The sequence below is a fragment of the Phyllobates terribilis genome, unplaced genomic scaffold (genome assembly GCF_046119375.1).
Source record: "Phyllobates terribilis strain yellow unplaced genomic scaffold, ASM4611937v1 Scaffold_40__1_contigs__length_11209783, whole genome shotgun sequence".
Taxonomy (NCBI): domain Eukaryota; kingdom Metazoa; phylum Chordata; class Amphibia; order Anura; family Dendrobatidae; genus Phyllobates; species Phyllobates terribilis.
The window spans coordinates 3665148-3688322 of NW_027362800.1; the positions used below are offsets into that span (position 1 = coordinate 3665148).

The 23175-nt window shown below is 44.0% G+C and overlaps 13 non-coding genes and 1 pseudogene across 13 annotated transcripts; all 14 read right to left on the reverse strand.

Annotated features, from left to right (window-relative positions):
- Positions 1 to 1074: 1074 nt before the first annotated feature.
- On the reverse strand, positions 1075 to 1265 carry LOC141185443 (U2 spliceosomal RNA). The gene has a single exon (XR_012260105.1). It is a non-coding gene; the product is annotated as a U2 spliceosomal RNA (small nuclear RNA).
- A 1099-nt stretch (positions 1266 to 2364) lies between these two features.
- LOC141186943 (U2 spliceosomal RNA) lies at positions 2365 to 2555 on the reverse strand. Its single transcript, XR_012261175.1, has one exon. It is a non-coding gene; the product is annotated as a U2 spliceosomal RNA (small nuclear RNA).
- Positions 2556 to 3679: 1124 nt separating this feature from the next.
- LOC141186945 (U2 spliceosomal RNA) lies at positions 3680 to 3870 on the reverse strand. Its single transcript, XR_012261176.1, has one exon. It is a non-coding gene; the product is annotated as a U2 spliceosomal RNA (small nuclear RNA).
- Positions 3871 to 4990: 1120 nt separating this feature from the next.
- LOC141185247 (U2 spliceosomal RNA) lies at positions 4991 to 5181 on the reverse strand. The gene has a single exon (XR_012259927.1). It is a non-coding gene; the product is annotated as a U2 spliceosomal RNA (small nuclear RNA).
- Positions 5182 to 6298: 1117 nt separating this feature from the next.
- Positions 6299 to 6489, reverse strand: LOC141186946 (U2 spliceosomal RNA). The gene has a single exon (XR_012261177.1). It is a non-coding gene; the product is annotated as a U2 spliceosomal RNA (small nuclear RNA).
- A 1121-nt stretch (positions 6490 to 7610) lies between these two features.
- On the reverse strand, positions 7611 to 7801 carry LOC141184540 (U2 spliceosomal RNA). The gene has a single exon (XR_012259285.1). It is a non-coding gene; the product is annotated as a U2 spliceosomal RNA (small nuclear RNA).
- A 1121-nt stretch (positions 7802 to 8922) lies between these two features.
- On the reverse strand, positions 8923 to 9104 carry LOC141185721 (U2 spliceosomal RNA). The gene has a single exon (XR_012260353.1). It is a non-coding gene; the product is annotated as a U2 spliceosomal RNA (small nuclear RNA).
- A 524-nt stretch (positions 9105 to 9628) lies between these two features.
- On the reverse strand, positions 9629 to 9744 carry LOC141186110 (U2 spliceosomal RNA; annotated as a pseudogene).
- A 1121-nt stretch (positions 9745 to 10865) lies between these two features.
- Positions 10866 to 11053, reverse strand: LOC141185822 (U2 spliceosomal RNA). The gene has a single exon (XR_012260429.1). It is a non-coding gene; the product is annotated as a U2 spliceosomal RNA (small nuclear RNA).
- A 6445-nt stretch (positions 11054 to 17498) lies between these two features.
- Positions 17499 to 17689, reverse strand: LOC141186948 (U2 spliceosomal RNA). Its single transcript, XR_012261179.1, has one exon. It is a non-coding gene; the product is annotated as a U2 spliceosomal RNA (small nuclear RNA).
- Positions 17690 to 18813: 1124 nt separating this feature from the next.
- LOC141186949 (U2 spliceosomal RNA) lies at positions 18814 to 19004 on the reverse strand. The gene has a single exon (XR_012261180.1). It is a non-coding gene; the product is annotated as a U2 spliceosomal RNA (small nuclear RNA).
- A 1117-nt stretch (positions 19005 to 20121) lies between these two features.
- Positions 20122 to 20312, reverse strand: LOC141186950 (U2 spliceosomal RNA). The gene has a single exon (XR_012261181.1). It is a non-coding gene; the product is annotated as a U2 spliceosomal RNA (small nuclear RNA).
- Positions 20313 to 21433: 1121 nt separating this feature from the next.
- On the reverse strand, positions 21434 to 21624 carry LOC141186951 (U2 spliceosomal RNA). The gene has a single exon (XR_012261182.1). It is a non-coding gene; the product is annotated as a U2 spliceosomal RNA (small nuclear RNA).
- Positions 21625 to 22746: 1122 nt separating this feature from the next.
- LOC141184624 (U2 spliceosomal RNA) lies at positions 22747 to 22937 on the reverse strand. Its single transcript, XR_012259362.1, has one exon. It is a non-coding gene; the product is annotated as a U2 spliceosomal RNA (small nuclear RNA).
- Between the last annotated feature and the right edge of the window lie 238 nt (positions 22938 to 23175).

Here is a 23175-nt window from a genome sequence, read left to right on the forward strand (position 1 = left end):
GGTGCCACCCAAGGATTCTGAAAAGTCCATTTGTGGAGATGGCCACCTGGACTCCCGTTAAGAAGACATGCTGTCAACCTCTAGATCCCTCACATGCCTGCACTTTTCGGCTTGCTGCTGCTGCAATCCACGCGTTTTAGATCTGCATAACTCCACCTCTTTTAGCACAGTACCCTCAACCCCCGGCTGTTCCCACCCGCCTCAACACCGTTGGAAGGGAGGAGAACCAATTAAGGCGGGGGGGGTGGGTGGAACGAGCAGCTGTCTACCCTTAGCAGGAGGGTTGCTGATTAATTACCTCTCCTGCTGCTGCTGAAGGTGGCTGCTGCTGTGCGCAGGTATATAAAGGCTCAGAGCCTATTATGACACGCGCAGCCAGCGTTCCATTGCCACATTCCGTCTACTGCAGGCGGGATACCTGGATGGCTGAATGTCACTGAGAAGCTCACAGAGACCGCCATAAGCAACAGTTTAAAAGAATGCCACAGACTAATCAACCAAACTTTTTGGGTTGGTTTCTCTTTTATAGTCTGCAGGCATTAAATGAAAGAAGTCAGTGTTCCAGCAGAGGGAGACAACGTTTCAGAAAAGGCATTGTAGCAAACCAAAAAAGAAATTTTAAGCGCAGCAGAGTAACCAGCTCACATACCTGTTAGCTCAGGTGAGTTTAAAAGGCTGCTGTTGATAACAAGGGCATTTGCTAAATAGATGGTGTGTGTGCAACAATATACTGAAAGGTCAATTATATTGTGCAGCTTATCTCACCACCTGTAGTTATTTAGGTGAAAGCTCCAAAATGCTTGCCTAATATGTCTGTTTATCCAAAAGGAAGTATAGAGGGAGAGCTAGATAGATAGCATTGCATTACATTACATTACATGGCAATGCAATGCACAGTTGCTGAAGTTGAACCAAAATGAGCTTGTCATCTGGCTTCTGCAACTTTTAACATGAAAAATCCAATGAGGAGAAGAAAAGCAAAGCCAAAGAGTCCATCCCAAAATCCGACAAACAAGCAAAATGAACAAAAAGCATTGAATTCAATTCTTTCTGATTTTAGAAACTGCATTAAAGAAGGGGTGCACCGGTCCTGCAGATACTGCAATACCAGGTCAATGCGTGGAATGGACAGAGCAAGCTCTTTTTCCATCTCCCTGTTCTAAAAATCCATTTAATATATGGTCCCCAGATAGGGGACGTATCAGATATTAAACTGATAAGAACAGATACTACACTTGATCTTAGCCAAAAGGCCGAGAAGCGATAACCAGAATTGGTTTCCGACTACGGTGCCACCCAAGGATTCTGAAAAGTCCATTTGTGGAGATGGCCACCTGGACTCCCGTTAAGAAGACATGCTGTCAACCTCTAGATCCCTCACATGCCTGCACTTTTCGGCTTGCTGCTGCTGCAATCCACGCGTTTTAGATCTGCATAACTCCACCTCTTTTAGCACAGTACCCTCAACCCCCGGCTGTTCCCACCCGCCTCAACACCGTTGGAAGGGAGGAGAACCAATTAAGGCGGGGGGGGGGTGGGTGGAACGAGCAGCTGTCTACCCTTAGCAGGAGGGTTGCTGATTAATTACCTCTCCTGCTGCTGCTGAAGGTGGCTGCTGCTGTGCGCAGGTATATAAAGGCTCAGAGCCTATTATGACACGCGCAGCCAGCGTTCCATTGCCACATTCCGTCTACTGCAGGCGGGATACCTGGATGGCTGAATGTCACTGAGAAGCTCACAGAGACCGCCATAAGCAACAGTTTAAAAGAATGCCACAGACTAATCAACCAAACTTTTTGGGTTGGTTTCTCTTTTATAGTCTGCAGGCATTAAATGAAAGAAGTCAGTGTTCCAGCAGAGGGAGACAACGTTTCAGAAAAGGCATTGTAGCAAACCAAAAAAGAAATTTTAAGCGCAGCAGAGTAACCAGCTCACATACCTGTTAGCTCAGGTGAGTTTAAAAGGCTGCTGTTGATAACAAGGGCATTTGCTAAATAGATGGTGTGTGTGCAACAATATACTGAAAGGTCAATTATATTGTGCAGCTTATCTCACCACCTGTAGTTATTTAGGTGAAAGCTCCAAAATGCTTGCCTAATATGTCTGTTTATCCAAAAGGAAGTATAGAGGGAGAGCTAGATAGATAGCATTGCATTACATTACATTACATGGCAATGCAATGCACAGTTGCTGAAGTTGAACCAAAATGAGCTTGTCATCTGGCTTCTGCAACTTTTAACATGAAAAATCCAATGAGAAGAAGAAAAGCAAAGCCAAAGAGTCCATCCCAAAATCCGACAAACAAGCAAAATGAACAAAAAGCATTGAATTCAATTCTTTCTGATTTTAGAAATTGCATTAAAGAAGGGGTGCACCGGTCCTGGAGATACTGCAATACCAGGTCAATGCGTGGAGTGGACAGAGCAAGCTCTTTTTCCATCTCCCTGTTCTAAAAATCCATTTAATATATGGTCCCCAGATAGGGGACGTATCAGATATTAAACTGATAAGAACAGATACTACACTTGATCTTAGCCAAAAGGCCGAGAAGCGATAACCAGAATTGGTTTCCGACTACGGTGCCACCCAAGGATTCTGAAAAGTCCATTTGTGGAGATGGCCACCTGGACTCCCGTTAAGAAGACATGCTGTCAACCTCTAGATCCCTCACATGCCTGCACTTTTCGGCTTGCTGCTGCTGCAATCCACGCGTTTTAGATCTGCATAACTCCACCTCTTTTAGCACAGTACCCTCAACCCCCGGCTGTTCCCACCCGCCTCAACACCGTTGGAAGGGAGGAGAACCAATTAAGGCGGGGGGGGGGGGGGTGGAACGAGCAGCTGTCTACCCTTAGCAGGAGGGTTGCTGATTAATTACCTCTCCTGCTGCTGCTGCTGCTGGCTGTCCAGCAGCAGACTGAAGGTGGCTGCTGCTGTGCGCAGGTATATAAAGGCTCAGAGCCTATTATGACACGCGCAGCCAGCGTTCCATTGCCACATTCCGTCTACTGCAGGCGGGATACCTGGATGGCTGAATGTCACTGAGAAGCTCACAGAGACCGCCATAAGCAACAGTTTAAAAGAATGCCACAGACTAATCAACCAAACTTTTTGGGTTGGTTTCTCTTTTATAGTCTGCAGGCATTAAATGAAAGAAGTCAGTGTTCCAGCAGAGGGAGACAACGTTTCAGAAAAGGCATTGTAGCAAACCAAAAAAGAAATTTTAAGCGCAGCAGAGTAACCAGCTCACATACCTGTTAGCTCAGGTGAGTTTAAAAGGCTGCTGTTGATAACAAGGGCATTTGCTAAATAGATGGTGTGTGTGCAACAATATACTGAAAGGTCAATTATATTGTGCAGCTTATCTCACCACCTGTAGTTATTTAGGTGAAAGCTGCAAAATGCTTGCCTAATATGTCTGTTTATCCAAAAGGAAGTATAGAGGGAGAGCTAGATAGATAGCATTGCATTACATTACATTACATGGCAATGCAATGCACAGTTGCTGAAGTTGAACCAAAATGAGCTTGTCATCTGGCTTCTGCAACTTTTAACATGAAAAATCCAATGAGGAGAAGAAAAGCAAAGCCAAAGAGTCCATCCCAAAATCCGACAAACAAGCAAAATGAACAAAAAGCATTGAATTCAATTCTTTCTGATTTTAGAAACTGCATTAAAGAAGGGGTGCACCGGTCCTGGAGATACTGCAATACCAGGTCAATGCGTGGAGTGGACAGAGCAAGCTCTTTTTCCATCTCCCTGTTCTAAAAATCCATTTAATATATGGTCCCCAGATAGGGGACGTATCAGATATTAAACTGATAAGAACAGATACTACACTTGATCTTAGCCAAAAGGCCGAGAAGCGATAACCAGAATTGGTTTCCGACTACGGTGCCACCCAAGGATTCTGAAAAGTCCATTTGTGGAGATGGCCACCTGGACTCCCGTTAAGAAGACATGCTGTCAACCTCTAGATCCCTCACATGCCTGCACTTTTCGGCTTGCTGCTGCTGCAATCCACGCGTTTTAGATCTGCATAACTCCACCTCTTTTAGCACAGTACCCTCAACCCCCGGCTGTTCCCACCCGCCTCAACACCGTTGGAAGGGAGGAGAACCAATTAAGGCGGGGGGGGGGTGGAACGAGCAGCTGTCTACCCTTAGCAGGAGGGTTGCTGATTAATTACCTCTCCTGCTGCTGCTGCTGCTGGCTGTCCAGCAGCAGACTGAAGGTGGCTGCTGCTGTGCGCAGGTATATAAAGGCTCAGAGCCTATTATGACACGCGCAGCCAGCGTTCCATTGCCACATTCCGTCTACTGCAGGCGGGATACCTGGATGGCTGAATGTCACTGAGAAGCTCACAGAGACCGCCATAAGCAACAGTTTAAAAGAATGCCACAGACTAATCAACCAAACTTTTTGGGTTGGTTTCTCTTTTATAGTCTGCAGGCATTAAATGAAAGAAGTCAGTGTTCCAGCAGAGGGAGACAACGTTTCAGAAAAGGCATTGTAGCAAACCAAAAAAGAAATTTTAAGCGCAGCAGAGTAACCAGCTCACATACCTGTTAGCTCAGGTGAGTTTAAAAGGCTGCTGTTGATAACAAGGGCATTTGCTAAATAGATGGTGTGTGTGCAACAATATACTGAAAGGTCAATTATATTGTGCAGCTTATCTCACCACCTGTAGTTATTTAGGTGAAAGCTCCAAAATGCTTGCCTAATATGTCTGTTTATCCAAAAGGAAGTATAGAGGGAGAGCTAGATAGATAGCATTGCATTACATTACATTACATGGCAATGCAATGCACAGTTGCTGAAGTTGAACCAAAATGAGCTTGTCATCTGGCTTCTGCAACTTTTAACATGAAAAATCCAATGAGGAGAAGAAAAGCAAAGCCAAAGAGTCCATCCCAAAATCCGACAAACAAGCAAAATGAACAAAAAGCATTGAATTCAATTCTTTCTGATTTTAGAAACTGCATTAAAGAAGGGGTGCACCGGTCCTGGAGATACTGCAATACCAGGTCAATGCGTGGAGTGGACAGAGCAAGCTCTTTTTCCATCTCCCTGTTCTAAAAATCCATTTAATATATGGTCCCCAGATAGGGGACGTATCAGATATTAAACTGATAAGAAAAGATACTACACTTGATCTTAGCCAAAAGGCCGAGAAGCGATAACCAGAATTGGTTTCCGACTACGGTGCCACCCAAGGATTCTGAAAAGTCCATTTGTGGAGATGGCCACCTGGACTCCCGTTAAGAAGACATGCTGTCAACCTCTAGATCCCTCACATGCCTGCACTTTTCGGCTTGCTGCTGCTGCAATCCACGCGTTTTAGATCTGCATAACTCCACCTCTTTTAGCACAGTACCCTCAACCCCCGGCTGTTCCCACCCGCCTCAACACCGTTGGAAGGGAGGAGAACCAATTAAGGCGGGGGGGTGGTGGAACGAGCAGCTGTCTACCCTTAGCAGGAGGGTTGCTGATTAATTACCTCTCCTGCTGCTGCTGCTGGCTGTCCAGCAGCAGACTGAAGGTGGCTGCTGCTGTGCGCAGGTATATAAAGGCTCAGAGCCTATTATGACACGCGCAGCCAGCGTTCCATTGCCACATTCCGTCTACTGCAGGCGGGATACCTGGATGGCTGAATGTCACTGAGAAGCTCACAGAGACCGCCATAAGCAACAGTTTAAAAGAATGCCACAGACTAATCAACCAAACTTTTTGGGTTGGTTTCTCTTTTATAGTCTGCAGGCATTAAATGAAAGAAGTCAGTGTTCCAGCAGAGGGAGACAACGTTTCAGAAAAGGCATTGTAGCAAACCAAAAAAGAAATTTTAAGCGCAGCAGAGTAACCAGCTCACATACCTGTTAGCTCAGGTGAGTTTAAAAGGCTGCTGTTGATAACAAGGGCATTTGCTAAATAGATGGTGTGTGTGCAACAATATACTGAAAGGTCAATTATATTGTGCAGCTTATCTCACCACCTGTAGTTATTTAGGTGAAAGCTCCAAAATGCTTGCCTAATATGTCTGTTTATCCAAAAGGAAGTATAGAGGGAGAGCTAGATAGATAGCATTGCATTACATTACATTACATGGCAATGCAATGCACAGTTGCTGAAGTTGAACCAAAATGAGCTTGTCATCTGGCTTCTGCAACTTTTAACATGAAAAATCCAATGAGGAGAAGAAAAGCAAAGCCAAAGAGTCCATCCCGAAATCCGACAAACAAGCAAAATGAACAAAAAGCATTGAATTCAATTCTTTCTGATTTTAGAAACTGCATTAAAGAAGGGGTGCACCGGTCCTGGAGATACTGCAATACCAGGTCAATGCGTGGAGTGGACAGAGCAAGCTCTTTTTCCATCTCCCTGTTCTAAAAATCCATTTAATATATGGTCCCCAGATAGGGGACGTATCAGATATTAAACTGATAAGAACAGATACTACACTTGATCTTAGCCAAAAGGCCGAGAAGCGATAACCAGAATTGGTTTCCGACTACGGTGCCACCCAAGGATTCTGAAAAGTCCATTTGTGGTGATGGCCACCTGGACTCCCGTTAAGAAGACATGCTGTCAACCTCTAGATCCCTCACATGCCTGCACTTTTCGGCTTGCTGCTGCTGCAATCCACGCGTTTTAGATCTGCATAACTCCACCTCTTTTAGCACAGTACCCTCAACCCCCGGCTGTTCCCACCCGCCTCAACACCGTTGGAAGGGAGGAGAACCAATTAAGGCGGGGGGGGGGGTGGAACGAGCAGCTGTCTACCCTTAGCAGGAGGGTTGCTGATTAATTACCTCTCCTGCTGCTGCTGCTGCTGGCTGTCCAGCAGCAGACTGAAGGTATCTGCTGCTGTGCGCAGGTATATAAAGGCTCAGAGCCTATTATGACACGCGCAGCCAGCGTTCCATTGCCACATTCCGTCTACTGCAGGCGGGATACCTGGATGGCTGAATGTCACTGAGAAGCTCACAGAGACCGCCATAAGCAACAGTTTAAAAGAATGCCACAGACTAATCAACCAAACTTTTTGGGTTGGTTTCTCTTTTATAGTCTGCAGGCATTAAATGAAAGAAGTCAGTGTTCCAGCAGAGGGAGACAACGTTTCAGAAAAGGCATTGTAGCAAACCAAAAAAGAAATTTTAAGCGCAGCAGAGTAACCAGCTCACATACCTGTTAGCTCAGGTGAGTTTAAAAGGCTGCTGTTGATAACAAGGGCATTTGCTAAATAGATGGTGTGTGTGCAACAATATACTGAAAGGTCAATTATATTGTGCAGCTTATCTCACCACCTGTAGTTATTTAGGTGAAAGCTCCAAAATGCTTGCCTAATATGTCTGTTTATCCAAAAGGAAGTATAGAGGGAGAGCTAGATAGATAGCATTGCATTACATTACATTACATGGCAATGCAATGCACAGTTGCTGAAGTTGAACCAAAATGAGCTTGTCATCTGGCTTCTGCAACTTTTAACATGAAAAATCCAATGAGGAGAAGAAAAGCAAAGCCAAAGAGTCCATCCCAAAATCCGACAAACAAGCAAAATGAACAAAAAGCATTGAATTCAATTCTTTCTGATTTTAGAAACTGCATTAAAGAAGGGGTGCACCGGTCCTGGAGATACTGCAATACCAGGTCAATGCGTGGAGTGGACAGAGCAAGCTCTTTTTCCATCTCCCTGTTCTAAAAATCCATTTAATATATGGTCCCCAGAGAGGGGACGTATCAGATATTAAACTGATAAGAACAGATACTACACTTGATCTTAGCCAAAAGGCCGAGAAGCGATAACCAGAATTGGTTTCCGACTACGGTGCCACCCAAGGATTCTGAAAAGTCCATTTGTGGAGATGGCCACCTGGACTCCCGTTAAGAAGACATGCTGTCAACCTCTAGATCCCTCACATGCCTGCACTTTTCGGCTTGCTGCTGCTGCAATCCACGCGTTTTAGATCTGCATAACTCCACCTCTTTTAGCACAGTACCCTCAACCCCTGGCTGTTCCCACCCGCCTCAACACCGTTGGAAGGGAGGAGAACCAATTAAGGCGCGGGGGTGGGTGGAACGAGCAGCTGTCTACCCTCAGCAGGAGGGTTGCTGATTAATTACCTCTCCTGCTGCTGCTGCTGCTGGCTGTCCAGCAGCAGACTGAAGGTGGCTGCTGCTGTGCGCAGGTATATAAAGGCTCAGAGCCTATTATGACACGCGCAGCCAGCGTTCCATTGCCACATTCCGTCTACTGCAGGCGGGATACCTGGATGGCTGAATGTCACTGAGAAGCTCACAGAGACCGCCATAAGCAACAGTTTAAAAGAATGCCACAGACTAATCAACCAAACTTTTTGGGTTGGTTTCTCTTTTATAGTCTGCAGGCATTAAATGAAAGAAGTCAGTGTTCCAGCAGAGGGAGACAACGTTTCAGAAAAGGCATTGTAGCAAACCAAAAAAGAAATTTTAAGCGCAGCAGAGTAACCAGCTCACATACCTGTTAGCTCAGGTGAGTTTAAAAGGCTGCTGTTGATAACAAGGGCATTTGCTAAATAGATGGTGTGTGTGCAACAATATACTGAAAGGTCAATTATATTGTGCAGCTTATCTCACCACCTGTAGTTATTTAGGTGAAAGCTCCAAAATGCTTGCCTAATATGTTTGTTTATCCAAAAGGAAGTATAGAGGGAGAGCTAGATAGATAGCATTGCATTACATTACATTACATGGCAATGCAATGCACAGTTGCTGAAGTTGAACCAAAATGAGCTTGTCATCTGGCTTCTGCAACTTTTAACATGAAAAATCCAATGAGGAGAAGAAAAGCAAAGCCAAAGAGTCCATCCCAAAATCCGACAAACAAGCAAAATGAACAAAAAGCATTGAATTCAATTCTTTCTGATTTTAGAAACTGCATTAAAGAAGGGGTGCACCGGTCCTGGAGATACTGCAATACCAGGTCAATGCGTGGAGTGGACAGAGCAAGCTCTTTTTCCATCTCCCTGTTCTAAAAATCCATTTAATATATGGTCCCCAGATAGGGGACGTATCAGATATTAAACTGATAAGAACAGATTTTTTGTTTGAAGCTGCATCCAAGGCACTGAAAAATGTGACCGAAGTCACACCAAAACAGCGCACGAGGCGAGGATTCATGTGGACCCTTCCCGGAGGAGAGGGTCCCCAATAAACCATCCCCATCCCTCCGAGCCAGAAGGCCACAGCGAGGGTCAGGGATCTCCGATGCTCTCCCTAGCCGAAGCCGGAGAAGAGCCGTTTTCGTGCTCCCAGCTTCCATCTAGGCTGCCACCCTAGTGGAGCTGGAGCCTGTGTTGGTTTCTCAGGGCAAAGCTGACCGGACCTCCGACCGGGTTTATAAAAATTCCCCTTCCTAGCCCGGAGGCCAGGAATAGGGGGGGTTGCTCAGAAAGTATGATTGGCAAAGGTGCGGCGTGCTACGAAGCCAAGTCTTTCTGGGGTTCCCAGTCCCAGTAAGCTTGGACTCCCACCAGGGCGCCTACTCCTGGGGCACATTGCTCCAAAGCCCTCACACTTACCCAGCCTAGTGACTTCGATCCTGGAGGGCCATGTTTTCCATCAGATAACTCTATGAGCCACCTGGCGTACTAACAAGTGCACCAAACCAGTGTGTAATATGCATCAATTTACTAGGGCAGCCCAAGGACAAAACTGCCTTTTCAAAAGATACTACACTTGATCTTAGCCAAAAGGCCGAGAAGCGATAACCAGAATTGGTTTCCGACTACGGTGCCACCCAAGGATTCTGAAAAGTCCATTTGTGGAGATGGCCACCTGGACTCCCGTTAAGAAGACATGCTGTCAACCTCTAGATCCCTCACATGCCTGCACTTTTCGGCTTGCTGCTGCTGCAATCCACGCGTTTTAGATCTGCATAACTCCACCTCTTTTAGCACAGTACCCTCAACCCCCGGCTGTTCCCACCCGCCTCAACACCGTTGGAAGGGAGGAGAACCAATTAAGGCGGGGGGGGGGGTGGAACGAGCAGCTGTCTACCCTTAGCAGGAGGGTTGCTGATTAATTACCTCTCCTGCTGCTGCTGCTGCTGGCTGTCCAGCAGCAGACTGAAGGTGGCTGCTGCTGTGCGCAGGTATATAAAGGCTCAGATCCTATTATGACACGCGCAGCCAGCGTTCCATTGCCACATTCCGTCTACTGCAGGCGGGATACCTGGATGGCTGAATGTCACTGAGAAGCTCACAGAGACCGCCATAAGCAACAGTTTAAAAGAATGCCACAGACTAATCAACCAAACTTTTTGGGTTGGTTTCTCTTTTATAGTCTGCAGGCATTAAATGAAAGAAGTCAGTGTTCCAGCAGAGGGAGACAACGTTTCAGAAAAGGCATTGTAGCAAACCAAAAAAGAAATTTTAAGCGCAGCAGAGTAACCAGCTCACATACCTGTTAGCTCAGGTGAGTTTAAAAGGCTGCTGTTGATAACAAGGGCATTTGCTAAATAGATGGTGTGTGTGCAACAATATACTGAAAGGTCAATTATATTGTGCAGCTTATCTCACCACCTGTAGTTATTTAGGTGAAAGCTCCAAAATGCTTGCCTAATATGTCTGTTTATCCAAAAGGAAGTATAGAGGGAGAGCTAGATAGATAGCATTGCATTACATTACATTTCATGGCAATGCAATGCACAGTTGCTGAAGTTGAACCAAAATGAGCTTGTCATCTGGCTTCTGCAACTTTTAACATGAAAAATCCAATGAGGAGAAGAAAAGCAAAGCCAAAGAGTCCATCCCAAAATCCGACAAACAAGCAAAATGAACAAAAAGCATTGAATTCAATTCTTTCTGATTTTAGAAACTGCATTAAAGAAGGGGTGCACCGGTCCTGGAGATACTGCAATACCAGGTCAATGCGTGGAGTGGACAGAGCAAGCTCTTTTTCCATCTCCCTGTTCTAAAAATCCATTTAATATATGGTCCCCAGATAGGGGACGTATCAGATATTAAACTGATAAGAACAGATTTTTTTTTGACTTGGAATGTACCCAAACATAGGTACACCCGTTTATTGGATAAAACTTAATTACAATACATTAGATATGAACATAAAATCATTACATTTTAAAATACATTCGCACATAAATTGATTTCAGTTCAATAAGGCAATAAAATTACATTAAAATACAGACAATGTGTTTAGATTGCTGTGTTCCATTCTTTTACCAGCCATTGTTTTGATAAAATTACATTTCTCTTTTTATCCAATAAATAATACATATACATTTCACTAAAAGCCAACTCTAAAACATCTTTCACAGATAAAACATCGTGTTTAAAAAGAAGGATGTTCCTGGCCTTCCATAGAGCTTCTTTGATGGTACTGATTGTCTTCCATGCGATGATCCTCTTGCTGGCGTTGGGGCACTCCACACGACCAAATAAGACAGTTTCAAAAGTAAGATCCTTAATGTTTGTCATTTTTTGAAGCAAAGGAAATATTGTAGTCCATGTTTGTCGTGCAAAGTGACAAGTCCATAAAACATGTAAAACTGTCTCATCTCCGAGGTATCTTTGTCTTGGACATCTGGCAGTTCTCACGAGTCCTCTTCGGTGTTGGAATGCCCGACATGGAAGACAATCATGCACACAGCTCCAGGCCAGGTCCTTCTGGGAATTAAAAAGATAGGGTTCATTAATAACTTTCCATATGTCAGTACATTTATTATCATTAAAATTCCCAATCTGTACAATTGATTCCTTTTGTTTGAAACCATTTAAAATCATCTTGCTATCTCTTAAGTCTTCTGCACTTTTCCCTTTTAAGTCATACGTGTTTACAATAGTTCCTAAAATCTTATAGCTTTCTGGTGTATTAAGAGCATATGGGGAACTTAAAACTGTTTCAAACCATCCATGACGTTTCATAAAATAACCTGTGTTAAAACGGATAAAATATGACCAATAACTATTTTTCGACAGTGCATTAAAACATAAAACAAAAAATCTTATTAAAACAAAAGCTCTAAAATCGGGGAAATCTTTACCGCCTTTCTCTTTAGGCTTGACCACTAACTCTCTTTTCAATTTCTCCATCTTGGAGCTCCAGAAAAAAGTGAAACAAGCTTTGATTATTTTCGTAAAGGTATGTGTGGGGGGGGGGACACCAAACTTAAGTACAATAACAAAGGCACAATTACCATTTTTATAACTAGTACCTTCCCTTCCATTGTTAATTTCCTCAACCTCCACATACATAGTTTTTGATTTACCTTTTGTGCCACAAGATCCCAGCTTTCTTTACCTTTGTTTGTTTCGTTAAAAATCACACCTAGAATCTTTACAGAGTCACATTCAGGAACCGGTACATCATTTAAAATCATATTCCCCACATTTAAAATACAGCTTTTATTAAAATTTACTTTAAAACCAGATCCACCACAGAAGTATTCCACTTGCCGTAGTGTTTTCCGGATAGACAGGGCATCTTTACATGTTATGGCTACATCATCCATATATCCAGTAACTTTTGCTTCTAGCCCTCCCCCACCTGGCAAATGGACGCCTCGGATTTGCTTGTCTCTCCTTAAGACACTGAGTAGGGGTTCAAGGGCACAAATAAATAACAAGGGGGACAGAGGGCAACCTTGTTTTACACCAGAATTTAAAAACACATCACTTGTCTTAAAATCATTTACTAAAACCTTACTAGTGCAACCATGATAAAATGCTTTGAGAGAGCATAAAAAACCTTCTGGTATACCCATTTTAGCTAAAACATTAAAAAGGAATTGGTGTGACACTCTATCAAATGCTTTTTCAAAGTCGAGAGACAGGACCGCCAGCTTATTTCCCCTCGACTTTGTGTCATCTATTACATCTTTGATTAGATTCAAATTTTCCCAAACACTCCTTCCTGGTATGCCACACACTTGGTTTGGGTGGATTATGTTACCTATTACCTTTTTAAGTCTATTTGCACAAATTTTTGCCATTATTTTGTAATCACAATTTAGAAGGGTGATAGGTCTCCAATTTCTTAGTTGCGTTTTGTCTTCCTTTTTGTATATAAGGGAGACCTCACCTTTCTTCCAGGAGTTCGGTAGGGTTTTTGTATTAAAAACCTCACTAAAAACATAAAATAAATCCTCCTGTAAAATATCATAAAAAACCTTATAAAATTCTATGGGTATACCATCAGGCCCCGGTACTTTACCAGACTTAAAGCTTCTTATGGTCTCAGATATCTCATCTTCAGTTAGACTCTGTAATAAAACATCTTGTGAGACAGGGTCTAAAACAGTTGTAATTTCATCCAAAGTACTTTTCATAAAATGGTCATCAACAGATTTTGTGTTAAAAAGCTCGGAATAAAATTCATGCACTTTAGCTAAAATACCCTCTATGTCTTGTTTACCTTCCATTGATTCAATAAAAACACGATTTTTCACCATACATTTTAAAAAATATCGTGAACAGGTTTCATTATTTTCAACATGTTGGACCTTTGCATGGAAAATTAACTCTTTACCTCTCTGTTCCAAGGTATGCTGAATTTCACTTTTTAAGTCACTAATTTGTTTATCTACTTCAATCTCATGGCTCTTCAATTTATATAAGGTCTCCAATCTAGTGTTGAGTTGCCAATAAAATTCTCTTTTCTCTCTAGCTTTCTGGACCCCAACCTTCATAAAAAAATCTCTTATGTTCTTTTTCATCTTTTCCCACCACCTACTTATAGGGATATGGGGGTCTCTTATTTTTTTAAAATGTAAATAAAATTCAGTAAAATCAGATAAAACTTGGGGGTCTTCTAAAAGGGAAATGTTTAACTTCCAGGTACCTTTTCCTTTTTTCTTAAAATCATTACATTTCACATAAAAGGATAAAAGTTTGTGATCAGAAAAAACATTAGATAAAAGCTCACATTTAAAAGGCAATACATTTTTAGAGCAGAAAATAAAATCAATCCTGGAGCTACAATTCACGTTGCTCCAGGTTACCCATTCCTCTGCAGGCAAGTCTTTATTACACTCCTTAAAAACATCTGTTAAATTAAAATCTTGTATGACATTTTTTAACATAAAAGACGTTTTATCATAATTCCTACTTGTGGAGCTTGAGAACCTTTTTTCTCCACCTAAAATGCAGTTAAAATCTCCTGATAAAATAAGAGGGACAGAATCATTAATAAATAAGGGTAACATATTCAACATATCAGCTCTTTCTTGCTTATCTGTGGCTCCATAAAAGTTTAAAAATTGCCATTTAAAACCATCAATAAAAGCTTTTACTAATAAAATTCTACCTGGTAAAACCTCTTGAACAGAGTCAATAAAAACATTCCCTTTAAAAAGAATGGCGACCCCTGCTGACCTGGACCCGTTTGATCCTGACCATACTGAGGGTCCATGTGCCCAATCAGTCTCATATTCTGTATAATTTAAACTGTGTGGGATGCAGCATTCCTGTAAAAAGAAAACTGTAGCTGTTAGAGAGGATAAAAAATCAAAGAGAGCAACTCTTCTGGTCTTAGTTTTCAACCCTCTAGCGTTAAGAGAAAAACCACTAATCCCTGCCATAAGAGAAAAAAAGGAAATTTAGCATTCTTTCAAACTCTTACCTCAGCTGGTTTATATTTCTATTCCAGGAGATGAGGGATCATTGATCGTCAACAGAGAGCCCGTCACGGAGGACTCCTCATCTGTTAGTGTCCCAGACCGTAGACCTCCCAGGATATACTCTTGTTCCATTCTGTCCAACTCTGCTTGGTCGTATTGCCTGCCTCTTTGCTCACGAACCCCCATTTGGACCCCTATCGAGGCACCATCTGGGGGAATCGTATCGAGCACATGCGTCTCAGACGTTGACCACTTATTTTCAGGAGTTTCCAGGATCACTGAGTCAGCCATCTCCATCTCCCCCTCCATTTCTGAAGGGGGTGGGACATTGGCAACCTCCTCACCCTGTAAAGGCACCGTTTGAGGTTTCCCACTTCCATCCGGGGGTTCCGGTGGGGGTACTTCCTTAGGTGCCCTATCCACTCCGTGCAACCTGCGTTTTTTTGGCCCAGACTGTTCGCGCCCTTGAGTATTCCCAGGAGGATTCGAAGGTGAGGATTGGCCTGTAGCACCCACCCTCGGTCCCTCCGCAGGGGTTTCTGTTTGTGGGTTACCACGCCGTTCCCTCTTTTGCTTCGAGTTTCCAACAGTACACCATGGCTCACCATCCTCGGTCGGTATTTCCATACTCTCCCCCTCATTCTCCTCCGCGGGCTTGTCCGAACCAGCCGAGGGTTGGTCAGGGGGTGAGGGCTTTTCTGGTTCAGGGGGTGAAGGTCTCTCTGTTTGCCCAGCTTGAGCTCTCTTTGAGGTATTCCTAAAAGGACAATGAGAAAAAGCATGACCTCTGGAAACACAGTTGCTACAAAAAATTCCAGTTGTACAATTTTCAGTTTTATGGTCTTTGCTCCCACAGGCTACACAAGTAATGTCACAGTTAGAATGGCCGTATTTTTTGCATTTCCTACAGAATGCTGGCATCCCATTAAAAAAGAGGTCACCATTCGTGTTTCCAATTCTAAAACGTGCTGGGGGAAGTCTTATACCCCCCGGACTTGAAGGGTCCTTAATACATGTCACCGTAAATTTCCACTTACACGCCCAAACTCCGCACTCATTCATAACTTTTCCATGGCTTACCACTTTGCTGAAATAATTGGATAAAAATGAAATAACATCGCTTTCTTTTGTATAAGGAGAGTAAATTTTAACAATTACAGTTTTTATCACATCTAATTCATGTTCGACAATTTTAACACCTTTAAAGATTGGCTTTCTCTGGTAAATTATATCAGGATCATTCATTTTACGGCAAAAATCTTGGTGGATACCTTTTTCAGTGAATGTGACATCGTATACACCACGCTTCGGGTAGTCTTGGATTGCCAGGATCTCGGATTTCTGGATTGAAAAAAATTTCACAAGAAGATCATCCACAATAAAACGTAAACCTCTGTTATCTTTACCTCCCTCATGGAAGTAAAACCGCACCGTATGCCGTAACCGGGCATAGGTCGGAATTTCACCTGGATCTGAATCCATGGTGAAACAAGGATTTCCGCAACAGGAAAACGGGGATTTCCGCAACCAATAATGGGGGATTTCCGCAACTAAGGAGTCGCTGAACAATCCTAGGACTGTACAGCTGGGATCGCAACCCGTTGCCCAGGGACTAAGCCCACCTCCTTATAGCAGCAAGGGCCTAAGCCCCACTACAAGAGTGGGACCCGAACCCAAGGCCAAGAGGCGGGGTACCCCAGGCACCTTCCAACTACAACCAATGCCAGTAAAACCAACACTAGATCGCAGCCAAAAGGCCGAGAAGCGATAACCAGAATTGGTTTCCGACTACGGTGCCACCCAAGGATTCTGAAAAGTCCATTTGTGGAGATGGCCACCTGGACTCCCGTTAAGAAGACATGCTGTCAACCTCTAGATCCCCCACATGCCTGCACTTTTCGGCTTGCTGCTGCTGCAATCCACGCGTTTTAGATCTGCATAACTCCACCTCTTTTAGCACAGTACCCTCAACCCCCGGCTGTTCCCACCCGCCTCAACACCGTTGGAAGGGAGCAGAACCAATTAAGGCGGGGGGGGGGGTGGAACGAGCAGCTGTCTACCCTTAGCAGGAGGGTTGCTGATTAATTACCTCTCCTGCTGCTGCTGGCTGTCCAGCAGCAGACTGAAGGTGGCTGCTGCTGTGCGCAGGTATATAAAGGCTCAGAGCCTATTATGACACGCGCAGCCAGCGTTCCATTGCCACATTCCGTCTACTGCAGGCGGGATACCTGGATGGCTGAATGTCACTGAGAAGCTCACAGAGACCGCCATAAGCAACAGTTTAAAAGAATGCCACAGACTAATCAACCAAACTTTTTGGGTTGGTTTCTCTTTTATAGTCTGCAGGCATTAAATGAAAGAAGTCAGTGTTCCAGCAGAGGGAGACAACGTTTCAGAAAAGGCATTGTAGCAAACCAAAAAAGAAATTTTAAGCGCAGCAGAGTAACCAGCTCACATACCTGTTAGCTCAGGTGAGTTTAAAAGGCTGCTGTTGATAACAAGGGCATTTGCTAAATAGATGGTGTGTGTGCAACAATATACTGAAAGGTCAATTATATTGTGCAGCTTATCTCACCACCTGTAGTTATTTAGGTGAAAGCTCCAAAATGCTTGCCTAATATGTCTGTTTATCCAAAAGGAAGTATAGAGGGAGAGCTAGATAGATAGCATTGCATTACATTACATTACATGGCAATGCAATGCACAGTTGCTGAAGTTGAACCAAAATGAGCTTGTCATCTGGCTTCTGCAACTTTTAACATGAAAAATCCAATGAGGAGAAGAAAAGCAAAGCCAAAGAGTCCATCCCAAAATCCGACAAACAAGCAAAATGAACAAAAAGCATTGAATTCAATTCTTTCTGATTTTAGAAACTGCATTAAAGAAGGGGTGCACCGGTCCTGGAGATACTGCAATACCAGGTCAATGCGTGGAGTGGACAGAGCAAGCTCTTTTTCCATCTCCCTGTTCTAAAAATCCATTTAATATATGGTCCCCAGATAGGGGACGTATCAGATATTAAACTGATAAGAACAGATACTACACTTGATCTTAGCCAAAAGGCCGAGAAGCGATAACCAGAATTGGTTTCCGACTACGGTGCCACCCAAGGATTCTGAAAAGTCCATTTGTGGAGATGGCCACCTGGACTCCCGTTAAGAAGACATGCTGTCAACCTCTAGATCCCTCACATGCCTGCACTTTTCGGCTTGCTGCTGCTGCAATCCACGCGTTTTAGATCTGCATAACTCCACCTCTTTTAGCACAGTACCCTCAACCCCCGGCTGTTCCCACCCGCCTCAACACCGTTGGAAGGGAGGAGAACCAATTAAGGCGGGGGGGGGGGGGGTGGAACGAGCAGCTGTCTACCCTTAGCAGGAGGGTTGCTGATTAATTACCTCTCCTGCTGCTGCTGCTGCTGGCTGTCCAGCAGCAGACTGAAGGTGGCTGCTGCTGTGCGCAGGTATATAAAGGCTCAGAGCCTATTATGACACGCGCAGCCAGCGTTCCATTGCCACATTCCGTCTACTGCAGGCGGGATACCTGGATGGCTGAATGTCACTGAGAAGCTCACAGAGACCGCCATAAGCAACAGTTTAAAAGAATGCCACAGACTAATCAACCAAACTTTTTGGGTTGGTTTCTCTTTTATAGTCTGCAGGCATTAAATGAAAGAAGTCAGTGTTCCAGCAGAGGGAGACAACGTTTCAGAAAAGGCATTGTAGCAAACCAAAAAAGAAATTTTAAGCGCAGCAGAGTAACCAGCTCACATACCTGTTAGCTCAGGTGAGTTTAAAAGGCTGCTGTTGATAACAAGGGCATTTGCTAAATAGATGGTGTGTGTGCAACAATATACTGAAAGGTCAATTATATTGTGCAGCTTATCTCACCACCTGTAGTTATTTAGGTGAAAGCTCCAAAATGCTTGCCTAATATGTCTGTTTATCCAAAAGGAAGTATAGAGGGAGAGCTAGATAGATAGCATTGCATTACATTACATTACATGGCAATGCAATGCACAGTTGCTGAAGTTGAACCAAAATGAGCTTGTCATCTGGCTTCTGCAACTTTTAACATGAAAAATCCAATGAGGAGAAGAAAAGCAAAGCCAAAGAGTCCATCCCAAAATCCGACAAACAAGCAAAATGAACAAAAAGCATTGAATTCAATTCTTTCTGATTTTAGAAACTGCATTAAAGAAGGGGTGCACCGGTCCTGGAGATACTGCAATACCAGGTCAATGCGTGGAGTGGACAGAGCAAGCTCTTTTTCCATCTCCCTGTTCTAAAAATCCATTTAATATATGGTCCCCAGATAGGGGACGTATCAGATATTAAACTGATAAGAACAGATACTACACTTGATCTTAGCCAAAAGGCCGAGAAGCGATAACCAGAATTGGTTTCCGACTACGGTGCCACCCAAGGATTCTGAAAAGTCCATTTGTGGAGATGGCCACCTGGACTCCCGTTAAGAAGACATGCTGTCAACCACTAGATCCCTCACATGCCTGCACTTTTCGGCTTGCTGCTGCTGCAATCCACGCGTTTTAGATCTGCATAACTCCACCTCTTTTAGCACAGTACCCTCAACCCCCGGCTGTTCCCACCCGCCTCAACACCGTTGGAAGGGAGGAGAACCAATTAAGGCGGGGGGGGGGTGGAACGAGCAGCTGTCTACCCTTAGCAGGAGGGTTGCTGATTAATTACCTCTCCTGCTGCTGCTGCTGGCTGTCCAGCAGCAGACTGAAGGTGGCTGCTGCTGTGCGCAGGTATATAAAGGCTCAGAGCCTATTATGACACGCGCAGCCAGCGTTCCATTGCCACATTCCGTCTACTGCAGGCGGGATACCTGGATGGCTGAATGTCACTGAGAAGCTCACAGAGACCGCCATAAGCAACAGTTTAAAAGAATGCCACAGACTAATCAACCAAACTTTTTGGGTTGGTTTCTCTTTTATAGTCTGCAGGCATTAAATGAAAGAAGTCAGTGTTCCAGCAGAGGGAGACAACGTTTCAGAAAAGGCATTGTAGCAAACCAAAAAAGAAATTTTAAGCGCAGCAGAGTAACCAGCTCACATACCTGTTAGCTCAGGTGAGTTTAAAAGGCTGCTGTTGATAACAAGGGCATTTGCTAAATAGATGGTGTGTGTGCAACAATATACTGAAAGGTCAATTATATTGTGCAGCTTATCTCACCACCTGTAGTTATTTAGGTGAAAGCTCCAAAATGCTTGCCTAATATGTCTGTTTATCCAAAAGGAAGTATAGAGGGAGAGCTAGATAGATAGCATTGCATTACATTACATTACATGGCAATGCAATGCACAGTTGCTGAAGTTGAACCAAAATGAGCTTGTCATCTGGCTTCTGCAACTTTTAACATGAAAAATCCAATGAGGAGAAGAAAAGCAAAGCCAAAGAGTCCATCCCAAAATCCGACAAACAAGCAAAATGAACAAAAAGCATTGAATTCAATTCTTTCTGATTTTAGAAACTGCATTAAAGAAGGGGTGCACCGGTCCTGGAGATACTGCAATACCAGGTCAATGCGTGGAGTGGACAGAGCAAGCTCTTTTTCCATCTCCCTGTTCTAAAAATCCATTTAATATATGGTCCCCAGATAGGGGACGTATCAGATATTAAACTGATAAGAACAGATACTACACTTGATCTTAGCCAAAAGGCCGAGAAGCGATAACCAGAATTGGTTTCCGACTACGGTGCCACCCAAGGATTCTGAAAAGTCCATTTGTGGAGATGGCCACCTGGACTACCATTAAGAAGACATGCTGTCAACCTCTAGATCCCTCACATGCCTGCACTTTTCGGCTTGCTGCTGCTGCAATCCACGCGTTTTAGATCTGCATAACTCCACCTCTTTTAGCACAGTACCCTCAACCCCCGGCTGTTCCCACCCGCCTCAACACCGTTGGAAGGGAGGAGAACCAATTAAGGCGGGGGGGGGGGTGGAACGAGCAGCTGTCTACCCTTAGCAGGAGGGTTGCTGATTAATTACCTCTCCTGCTGCTGCTGCTGCTGGCTGTCCAGCAGCAGACTGAAGGTGGCTGCTGCTGTGCGCAGGTATATAAAGGCTCAGAGCCTATTATGACACGCGCAGCCAGCGTTCCATTGCCACATTCCGTCTACTGCAGGCGGGATACCTGGATGGCTGAATGTCACTGAGAAGCTCACAGAGACCGCCATAAGCAACAGTTTAAAAGAATGCCACAGACTAATCAACCAAACTTTTTGGGTTGGTTTCTCTTTTATAGTCTGCAGGCATTAAATGAAAGAAGTCAGTGTTCCAGCAGAGGGAGACAACGTTTCAGAAAAGGCATTGTAGCAAACCAAAAAAGAAATTTTAAGCGCAGCAGAGTAACCAGCTCACATACCTGTTAGCTCAGGTGAGTTTAAAAGGCTGCTGTTGATAACAAGGGCATTTGCTAAATAGATGGTGTGTGTGCAACAATATACTGAAAGGTCAATTATATTGTGCAGCTTATCTCACCACCTGTAGTTATTTAGGTGAAAGCTCCAAAATGCTTGCCTAATATGTCTGTTTATCCAAAAGGAAGTATAGAGGGAGAGCTAGATAGATAGCATTGCATTACATTACATTACATGGCAATGCAATGCACAGTTGCTGAAGTTGAACCAAAATGAGCTTGTCATCTGGCTTCTGCAACTTTTAACATGAAAAATCCAATGAGGAGAAGAAAAGCAAAGCCAAAGAGTCCATCCCAAAATCCGACAAACAAGCAAAATGAACAAAAAGCATTGAATTCAATTCTTTCTGATTTTAGAAACTGCATTAAAGAAGGGGTGCACCGGTCCTGGAGATACTGCAATACCAGGTCAATGCGTGGAGTGGACAGAGCAAGCTCTTTTTCCATCTCCCTGTTCTAAAAATCCATTTAATATATGGTCCCCAGATAGGGGACGTATCAGATATTAAACTGATAAGAACAGATACTACACTTGATCTTAGCCAAAAGGCCGAGAAGCGATAACCAGAATTGGTTTCCGACTACGGTGCCACCCAAGGATTCTGAAAAGTCCATTTGTGGAGATGGCCACCTGGACTACCATTAAGAAGACATGCTGTCAACCTCTAGATCCCTCACATGCCTGCACTTTTCGGCTTGCTGCTGCTGCAATCCACGCGTTTTAGATCTGCATAACTCCACCTCTTTTAGCACAGTACCCTCAACCCCCGGCTGTTCCCACCCGCCTCAACACCGTTGGAAGGGAGGAGAACCAATTAAGGCGGGGGGGGGGGGTGGAACGAGCAGCTGTCTACCCTTAGCAGGAGGGTTGCTGATTAATTACCTCTCCTGCTGCTGCTGCTGCTGGCTGTCCAGCAGCAGACTGAAGGTGGCTGCTGCTGTGCGCAGGTATATAAAGGCTCAGAGCCTATTATGACACGCGCAGCCAGCGTTCCATTGCCACATTCCGTCTACTGCAGGCGGGATACCTGGATGGCTGAATGTCACTGAGAAGCTCACAGAGACCGCCATAAGCAACAGTTTAAAAGAATGCCACAGACTAATCAACCAAACTTTTTGGGTTGGTTTCTCTTTTATAGTCTGCAGGCATTAAATGAAAGAAGTCAGTGTTCCAGCAGAGGGAGACAACGTTTCAGAAAAGGCATTGTAGCAAACCAAAAAAGAAATTTTAAGCGCAGCAGAGTAACCAGCTCACATACCTGTTAGCTCAGGTGAGTTTAAAAGGCTGCTGTTGATAACAAGGGCATTTGCTAAATAGATGGTGTGTGTGCAACAATATACTGAAAGGTCAATTATATTGTGCAGCTTATCTCACCACCTGTAGTTATTTAGGTGAAAGCTCCAAAATGCTTGCCTAATATGTCTGTTTATCCAAAAGGAAGTATAGAGGGAGAGCTAGATAGATAGCATTGCATTACATTACATTACATGGCAATGCAATGCACAGTTGCTGAAGTTGAACCAAAATGAGCTTGTCATCTGGCTTCTGCAACTTTTAACATGAAAAATCCAATGAGGAGAAGAAAAGCAAAGCCAAAGAGTCCATCCCAAAATCCGACAAACAAGCAAAATGAACAAAAAGCATTGAATTCAATTCTTTCTGATTTTAGAAACTGCATTAAAGAAGGGGTGCACCGGTCCTGGAGATACTGCAATACCAGGTCAATGCGTGGAGTGGACAGAGCAAGCTCTTTTTCTATCTCCCTGTTCTAAAAATCCATTTAATATATGGTCCCCAGATAGGGGACGTATCAGATATTAAACTGATAAGAACAGATACTACACTTGATCTTAGCCAAAAGGCCGAGAAGCGATAACCAGAATTGGTTTCCGACTACGGTGCCACCCAAGGATTCTGAAAAGTCCATTTGTGGAGATGGCCACCTGGACTACCATTAAGAAGACATGCTGTCAACCTCTAGATCCCTCACATGCCTGCACTTTTCGGCTTGCTGCTGCTGCAATCCACGCGTTTTAGATCTGCATAACTCCACCTCTTTTAGCACAGTACCCTCAACCCCCGGCTGTTCCCACCCGCCTCAACACCGTTGGA